This window comes from Macrobrachium nipponense, chromosome 15 (assembly GCF_015104395.2).
Source record: "Macrobrachium nipponense isolate FS-2020 chromosome 15, ASM1510439v2, whole genome shotgun sequence".
In the NCBI taxonomy this organism is placed as follows: Eukaryota; Metazoa; Arthropoda; class Malacostraca; order Decapoda; family Palaemonidae; genus Macrobrachium; species Macrobrachium nipponense.
In genome coordinates this window covers 82,478,111-82,488,110 of record NC_087208.1, presented here as the reverse complement: position 1 = coordinate 82,488,110, position 10,000 = coordinate 82,478,111, and the positions used below count along the sequence as shown (strand labels likewise).

Here is a 10,000-nt window from a genome sequence, read left to right as displayed (position 1 = left end):
TTTGTGTCTCTGTTTCAACCGTAAATCTAATGTTATGGTGTTGGTTGTTTAAAAAGTCAAGAAAGGTATTAGCATGGTAATCACATCTGAACAGAGCGAAAGTGTCATCTATGTAGCGTCTATAAAAGAGTGGCCGGAAATTAGGGACACATACATCTACAGCTCGCTTCTCCAGGGAGCACATAAATATGTTAGCAAAAGTAGGACCCTGAGGGCTTCCCATGGCCATCCCCTCAGTCTGCTTAAAAACCGTATTATTAAAAACAAAGGGCGTGTCCAGCACGGCTAATTCTAAAACCATCTTAAATAGGGTTCTATTAAAATTGTTGAACAAGGAATCGTCAGTGGGAAATAGACTGCCTAAAATGATGTTGATAGTTTCGACAACGAGAATATTTGTAAACAGAGATTCCACATCAAAGCTCGCCATTCACAGATCTGAGTCCTGCGTGATAATGACATCTTTAAAGGAAGCCGAGTTTATTACTGTGTACTGTGAGTCAGTGGTTGGAGTAAAGGGACAAGAAATTTGGCGAGTTTATAGCTAGCAGTGTTAATGGAAGAAAGGATGGGTCTCAAAGAAATTCCCTCTTTGTGTATCTTTGGCAGTCCCTACATAATTCCATATGTAGACCCTTTTACAAACAGGTCGTGATACGTATTTTCATCTATTGTTTTGCATTGTTTTTGTGTTCTAACAGATATGTTAAATTTATCTACAGGTTTAGTAATATTATAAAGGTCTGGATCACCAACTTTGGTAAATTTAGAAGAGTCGTTTAAAATGTCATTCGTTTTTTGTAGTACGTAGTCATGTCTGTCAAGGATAACTGTACCTTGACCCTTGTCTGTACGGGTAATTATTACATTTGTTTTTCTTTTTTTCCTTAAAGTTTTTAATTATGGTTTTGTGCGCGTCTCCATACTCCAATATGTTTATCCTTGAGTAATTGCTCCTGTCTTCATAGTCATATATATATATATATATATAATATATAATATATATATATATATATATATATATATATATATATATATATATAAGTCATATCACATTACCGTGATTCATATACAATATCGAGCTACAAATGTCCTTTAATATCTAATTCGCTCTGCCTCGGAATTAATATATTTTCATACATGTTAAACCGAAGGGGAATTTATTCAGCGATAATAGAATTGCCGGCCGACGGGCACGAACCATCGACATCTTCAATTCTAGGACTGGGGGTGAAGCCTTAGCCCACCCCGCCAACGTAACAGGATATAAGTTTAAGCCGCCTCCCATCTCAAATACCTGCCGCGCTCAGGTATTTTTACTTTTGGAGACTGCATAAAACTCACCTCGTCCTCAGTAGTGTTGTAGTGCTTTTGCCAGCATGTAGCCATTATATAAGTCATATCACATTACCGTGATTCATATACATATATCGAGCTACAAATGTCCTTTAATATCTAATTCGCTCTGCCTGAGCACGGCATGTATTTGAGATGGGAGGCGGCATAAACTTATATCCTCTTGCGGTGGCGGGGTGGGCTAAGGCTTCACTGCCAGTCCTGGAATTGAAGATGTCGATGGTTCGTGCCCGTCGGCCGGCAATTCTATTATCGCTGAATAAATTCCCCACGGTTTAACATATACAAAAATATATTAATTCCGAAGCAGAGCGAATTAGATATTAAAGGACATTTGTAGCTCGATATATATATATATATATATATATATATATATATATATATATATTATATATATTATATATACGCATATTTAGCTACAAATGTCCTTTAATATCTAACTCATTCTACCTCGGAATTAGTATAATTTCGCGACTTTCAACCATAATTCCCTTTCGATATATATATATATATATATATATATATATATTATATATATATATATATATATATATATATGTGTGTGTGTGTGTGTCTGTGTGTGTGTGTGTGTGTGTGTGTGTATAGATACATATACATATATTATTCCGAGGTAGAGCGAATTAAATATATATATATGTAGCTAATGATTGTATATAAATCACGGTGATGTGATAAGAAAAAAAAAAAAAAAAAAAATATATATATATATATATATATATATATATATATATATATATATATAAGCTACAAATGTCCTTTAATGTGTGATTCACTCTACCTCGGAATTAATATATTTTCATGTATGTTAACCGAAGCGGAATTTTTATTTTTATTTCATTTTTTTTTTTTAGTTGATAAGAAATCGTCGACTCATGGGCGCGAACCACGGAACGAAGAATTCAGGACATACAGTGAAATGCTCTAAACCCCACGGCTATCAAGAGAGGTTTAGAACGCTTCACTGTACGTCCTGAATAATTCTTATTCCATGGTTCGCTCCCATTGAGCCCACGAATTTCTTATCGACTAAAAAAATATAAAAAATGAAAAAAAAAAATTCTCCTTCGGGTAACATATATGAAAATATATTAATTCTCAGGTAGAGTTAATTACATGTTAAAGAAGATTTGTAGCTTAATGCGTAATGCGTATATATGAATCACGGTCATGGGATAAGAATCATATATATATATATATATATATATATATATATATATATATATATATATTATATATATATACTATATATATATCTTATCACATCACCGTGATTTATATACAAGCATCGGCTACAAATACATAATATTTAATTTATATCTCAAAGGTTAATTAAAGTTGAAAGTCGTGTGTTCCCGTGTTCGGTGGTTCGAGCCCGTGAGACGACGAACTTCTTATCAACTATAATTACCCTTTAATATACATACATAAATACATGCATACATATACATACATATATGTATAACTATATATATATATATATATATATATATATATATATATATATATATATATATATATATATATATATATATATATATATATATATATATATACAGTTTATTCAAATATTTGGGGAAATAGCAGAAAAAGTAATTTTGAGCAGAAAATGTTTTATAAACATATGCATTTTAAGGCTTCGTTTGTAGGCGAGGTGATTTTTACAAAATAAGTGTTCTCTTTAAATGGTCAAGTAAGATGGCGCGTACGGGATGTCGGAGTAGTCGTGGATATTGGGATGGGGAAGGAGCTCATCAATTGTCTAGTTACTCTAAACAGCCTCGCTTTTCCACCAATAGCGTGTCCTTATTCATTGTGTGAGCAAGAAACTGGAGACAATGCCTTAGCATTCCAGTAATGTGGTATATGCAGATATATTTATCTATGGGTTTTGCAACAGTGAAATCCGCTGTTATAAAAAAAGGAAATAGGCGATTAGGCCGATGTGAATACAATACTTCCAAATTAGTTGCATTTTTTAGTTACTGAACAAAGGGGAAATATGCATGTATCATAGAAACCTTCTCTCTCTCCGTCAATCGTATTCACTGGAATCTGATAAAGGAAAGAAAAACAAACCGAATTGAATCTCCCCTCTATCAAGATAGTCCTATTCATTACACAGCAATCAAAGATTTAAACATACAATCAAAACCTCTCCTTCTCCATCAAAAGTATTCATCACACACAAGTTGAAGGAAAACACACCTACGAAAATGCTTTTGTCTCTATCAGTTGAAAAAGACTTTCTTGATACGTGAAGCTAATCATTAAAATCAGATTAAGGTGAAGTCTGTTCTCATGTGGCTTACTAGTTGAAGGGATTGTAATGTTACATTTTTCAAAAACCTGCAGGAAAAGGAACACTTTTACAAGACTGTCAATCCAGTTGCCTAATACAATTCATCAACCACCGCCCTCCCCAAAAAATCCCTGACTATTCAGACATCACGAGAACAGCGTTAAGGAAAAATTGTTATTCTAAAAATTCACCTCACCAACAAACGAAGCCTTAAAATGTATATGTGTATAAGAACATTTTCTGCTTAGAATGACTTTTTCTTTCATTTCCCGAAATATTTGCATAAACTTGTGTTACACCCTGTGTGTTTATAATATATATATATATATAATATATATATATATATATATATATATATATATATATATATATATATACATATATATATGAACTGAGTATTATTGATAAATATATGAACACCAATATACCATTATGAATATAATTCATTATCCTAGCATATGCTTATTTTGATTATGCTGCATCGTGGAGAAATGACAAAAAGTCAATTCAGGAGTGTGTCGGACGGGTGTGGCGAGTGATTACATTCTTTAAAATGATAGATTCAGCGTTAGCTCCCACAGAAACAATCGGGGGCTTAAAATGTTTACTTCTAAATCTAGTTTTGGGTAGATTTCATGGGTGTGACTATGAGCTACATATGACGTCATGAATCTGTTCCAGGCGATGAACTTGTTATATGATAGTGACGCCCTCTCAATGGGAGTGTCTTGTGAGAAATTTCGTACCTATGTACGTACGGTCTGTTACCCTAAAGATGGCGGCGTCGGTGACCCTGGTAGTTGTGACGCCAGAAAACCCACAATCAATCAATCAATACCCTAAAGATGGAAGGAAGATAACTGGGCGCTTAGAAGCTGCCCAACCTGAATAGCCATGTCTAATTTTTTTCATTGTGTGTTTAAAGTTGAAATGGGTAAGCATAATTTCGAGAATAACTTTGTTTTTTTGTATCTTAAAGATTTGCTTCAGATAATATTTTTTATATGGCTCTTCCAGTAGAGTCAATTTGTGATTAGGGTTTATTTGCAATTTATTATTATGGTATTTTTTTTCTTTTCTCCCAGAGAGATTTGGTTATGGTAGTTTCAATAGGAACTTATCTGGTAGTTTCCTGGAGATATAACGGTGTTGAGAGACTATAACTTTGATCACCTATCTTATGATTGATGTCTAGTTATTGTAGAGAAAGTGGGGGACGGGTTTTCTTCAATTCCCAGGGTTCTTTTTTATTTATTTATTTTTTTTTTTTTTATTTTTTTTTATTATAATAACAGTGGTGCAATGTTTGAAGTTTTCATTGGGCTGTGTTTAGAAACTAGTTTCAGGTTCTTAACTTATTCAGTTAAATAATAGTTTCTTTGAGAATTTGATTTATTCATTTAATTTTGTTCCTTTATAAATACTCTATTTTATATAACTGATGAGTCTAATTTAACGATCTTGAGTAATTGTGATATGTGAGTTGCACAGACGTCGGAAGAGAGAGACCTTACCTTACAGACCTTACAGTTCGTTCGGGTTGCCCCAGGTCCCTCAGTGTGAGGCGCCTCTGATGTCTACCAGAGAGTTGCTAGTACATCTTCCGGTATATTTTGCATCTTCCAATCTTGGATGGTCTGGGATGCAGTTTAGATATTTGTCGAGCTTATTCTTAAACACATCTACGCTCATCCTGGATATATTCCTCAGATGAGCTGGCAACGCATTGAATAGACGCTGCATTATCGATGCTGGTGCGTAGTGGATTAATGTCCTGTGTGCTTTCCTTATTTTTCCTGGTATAGTTTTGGGCACTATTAATCTACCTCTGCTTGCTCTTTCTGATAATTTTAGTTCCTTGATATTTTCTGTTATTCCTTCTGGTTCCATGCCTGAATTATCATGTAGCGTTCTCTTCTCCTTTCTAGACTATATAATTTTAAGGATTGTAGTCTTTCCCAGTAGTCTAGGTCCTTAACTTCTTCTATTCTAGCTGTAAAGGACCTTTGTACACTCTCTATTTGCTAAAGTATATCCTTTTGATAGTGTGTCGGGGTACCATATCATATTGCAATATTCAAGTGGAACTACGAACATATGTTTTATAAAGCATACTCATGTGTTCAGCTTTTCTTGTTTTGAAGTGCCGTAAAAACAACATTCCCATTTTTGCTTTACATTTTGCCAACAGAATTGCTATTTTGATCATTGCATAACATTTGTTCCTATTCATCATCACACCAAGGTCTTTAACTGCTTCCGGCCTTATTTGTGATTGTCTCATTATTAGGTCCCCTATAGCATATAGCTTTTCCTTCTCTGTCTCCATAATTTATTGATTCAAATTTATCAGAGTTAAATACCATCCTATTTTCCTCTGCCCAATCATATCTTTGTTAAGGTCTCTTTGTAGAGCGTTCCTATCTTCATCACAAGTAATTTCTCTACTTATTCTTGTGTCATCAGCGAAACTACTCACTACCGAATCCTTAACATTACTGTCTATGTCTTCAATCATAATAACAAACAATATTGCAGCTAGCACCGTAACTTGTGGCACACCGGATATTACCTTGGTTTCATCCGATTTCTGCATCGTTTGCAATAACTATCTGTTTCTGTTGTGTAAAAATTCTTTTAACCTCTTCCTACTTTATCTACGATATTGTGTTTTCTAATTTTCTTTGCTAATATATTATGGTTTACTTTGTCAAAAGCTTTTGCAAAGTCTAGATAAACCACATCTGTTTCATTTCTGCTTTTCATATTTTTGAATATGTTCTCACGGTGGACTAACAGTTGGGTTTGTGTACTTTTTCCGGGTACGAAACCGTGTTGTCCTATATTAAACAAAATATTTTTTATTAAATGTTTCATAATATTTTTCTTCATTACCCTTTCATACATTTCATAATATGTATGTTAGACTCACAGGCCTAATAATTACTTGCCTCTAGTCTTGATCCACTTTTGAAAGTAGGGGTGATATATGCTAATTTGTGCTCATCATAAATCTTGCCTGTATCTACACTTTGTCTTAATAATATTGCAAGTGGCTTTGTGATAGAATGAACTACTTTCTTTAACAAAATAGCAGGGACTCCATCCGGCCCTGCAGCAGCTCCATTTTTAATTTCATTAATTGCCTGCACAATATCAGCTTCATTAATTTCTATGTCAGCTAAATATTCACTATTTTCGTCCCTTACTTCTATATCATTATCTTCATTATCTATTCTAGGGGTGAATTCTCTCTTATATCGTTCTGCCAGTATGTTGCAAATTTCCTTTTTTTCATTCGTTAATCTCCCTTCAATTCTCAGAGGGCCTATTTCTATTCTTCTTTTATTCATCTTCTTCGCATATGAGTATAATAGTTTGGGGTTTTGCTTGATATTTAATAGGGTTTTTTCTTCCAAGTCCCGTTTTTCATTTTTTTCTTTTGATTGTATAATCTTTTGTTCTGCATTTTCTATCGCTTTTTAGTTCTATAACTTTCCATGCATTTTTTTCTTTTGCAAGACCTTTTTTCCACTTTCTGATTTTCTGGAACAAGATCCTTCTTGTCTCTTGTATGCATGAATGATGTTTACTTTTCTTCTTCGGATATATTTATCCACTATTTTTCTCCAATATTTTATATAATATCTCCGTATTTACCCTTATGTATCACTTACGAAAATGTTATCCCAATCTTTGTTTAATTCTTCATTTATTTCTGACCATTTATATTTTTACTGTAGAAGTTGTATTTTCCATATCCTTCCCACTTTTTCATTTCTTGCTTATCTCTATTTTCACTTGCTTTGGAATGAACTGTTAATTCTATGACAGTATGGTCTGAAATACTCGCATTATAAACTATTATTTCTTTAACATAATTCATCTCGTTCACAAATACTAGGTCTAAAGTATTTTCCTTTCTTGTTGGCAGGTGATTTATTTGTTGAATGTTGTATTCTAGTAGCATATCTAATAGCTTTTCAAATTGCCTCTTATTTTCTGCACTACTATTACTCTCTTTTTTATATGTATAAGTACAACCACAATCTCCTATTCGTTCTTTCCTTCTACGAAAGGAAAGTTGAAGTCACCAATAGGAGAATAGTCCAGTCCTTGTGATTTCTACATATATCATCCAATTTTTCAATTATTAAGTCAAACTCTCAGTATTAGGAGGTCTATATACTAGTTCTTAATTTTTCAGATTCAAATTCTACCGCTATTAGTTCACATTCTGAGTTACTATATTTCATCATATATTTTTCCTTGTTTTTGTCTTTCCCATATATTGCGGTTCCCCCTTGATTCCTATTTTTTTCTATCTGATCTATAAGTTTGGAACCCTTTTATTTGATCATCATTCCCAGTCTCTTGGGAACCTACCAGGTTTCACTTATATTTGCATTATATCTATTTTCTTTCAATTTGGGTTAGTTCTTCTAAGTACTCTATTTTCTTTTTGAGTTACTCGTAACTAAACCCTGCGCATTCATCACTATGATGGTTTGCGTGTTTTCTCCTTCATTTAATAATGGTAGTAATAAGGATTTTCCCATGTCTCTTTCCTGTTCTGGTATGTTGTTCTTTTTTTCATTTCCAGAAATTCTGACATTAAAAAAATCCAACTTTTCCATAATATTTGATCTTCCTTCATCATAATTATTCATTTTGTGTCTGAATCTGCAATTTTTCTCCGTTTCTGCAATATCCTCTTGCATAATAAATACAGTTATTATCTCTTGAGTAGAATTTCGGAGCTGATGCTTTGAAATTTTTTGCTGACACCTCTGCATATCTCATTGGTGGTTTTGCTTTTCTCTTTTACCTGATACTCTTGATTTCTCTCTTTATTTGTTTCTTTCTTATTTTGGATTTTAGTTACTTGGTTGGTTATTTATTGATTATGATTCATGGCTACAGGGTGCATATATTTGCATTTTTTGTCGAACTACATCCTTTTCCTTCTTTTAGGTTTTTGCATATTTTTGGATGCAGATCTCTGCAATCATCCCATAGCCATCTAGGTATGCACATTTACCATATATTTCATAGTTGTGACATACCTTAGGATGTTTTGTAGTAACATCTTTCTCCAAATCTGCAATTCCCTCTTTTCAAAAGGTTGCAGATTTTGTCTTTCTTGTCTATTTTTTCCTCTTTCCCGTCATTGTGTAGATCTGGGTAGAGCCTCTCGGATTTGCTTTTCTGTTGTCATATCGTAATTTATTTCCTCGTAGGTATCTGCTTTATTGCCTCATATGTAGTATCAATGAGTATCTCCTGCATCCATACTTTATCTTGTTCTTTGTTTTCTTATTTTTTTCTGTCATTCATTTTTGCTTACTTCTCTTCCGTTTTCCTCTTCTTCTTCTTCTTCTTCTTCCTCTTCCTCTCTTCTTCATCCTCAACTATTTGTACATTCAATCTTGATTTAATAACATTGTCTATCCATGATAGACATGTTGAACAAAAAATTCTTGTATCTTTTCTCAAATCTTGCATTACCTCAGCACACGTGGATGGGTCGGAATGTTGCATGCAGCACATTTTCTGATTAGGTTTGTGGATTGACTATGCTATACCAAACCTTACACAGTTTGCATGCTTTTGGCATTCTTTTTCCTAATGCATCAATTAGGATATTCACAAGATTCACCTTATTCATTTTCTTTGTGTCGGAATATGTTGGTTTATGTATATTTTCTTTATGAGTCTCTTGACCACTTGGATTTTATTTGGAACTTCTTCAATTATTTTCAAGATGTTTTCATTAGATTTGTTCCAGTTTGAAGGATTATATCCTTCTAATATATCTATGAATGCTTTTGTATCTTTTTGGTTAGGACTGTTGCTGATTTCATAGATGAGATGTGCCAGTTCCCTTCCTGCTACCTCATCGTATTGCAAATCCGCCAAGCAAGCTAAATTACGCCACTTCTTCCCGCAGTTGGAACTTACTGCCAACTTGTTCTGATTTACAGTATTACACTTGATAAACTAACTTAGAAGACGCTTTATCCTACTATTTTCACACTAATCTTATCACCGATAGTTCACGAACACTTCTAGATATTTCTCAAATTCTAGTCGTATGTTAAACTTGTGATATCTGTTGATTAATCTGACTTCACGCGGGTACGTCTCACCAAGCAAGATGGCTACTACGAGAGAGAGAGAGAGAGAGAGAGAGAGAGAGATATATATATATATATATATATATATATATATGATATATATATATATACAATATATATATATATAACATCATATATATATATAGTATATATATATATATATACACACATATATATATATATATAT

At 33.2% G+C, this 10,000-nt stretch overlaps 1 protein-coding gene across 1 annotated transcript in view; it reads right to left on the bottom strand.

Moving 5' to 3' along the window:
* Nucleotides 1–10,000, bottom strand: part of LOC135195085 (uncharacterized) — a 40,987-nt gene that overhangs the window by 13,696 nt on the left and 17,291 nt on the right. The gene's annotated exons all lie outside the window — the stretch shown is intronic.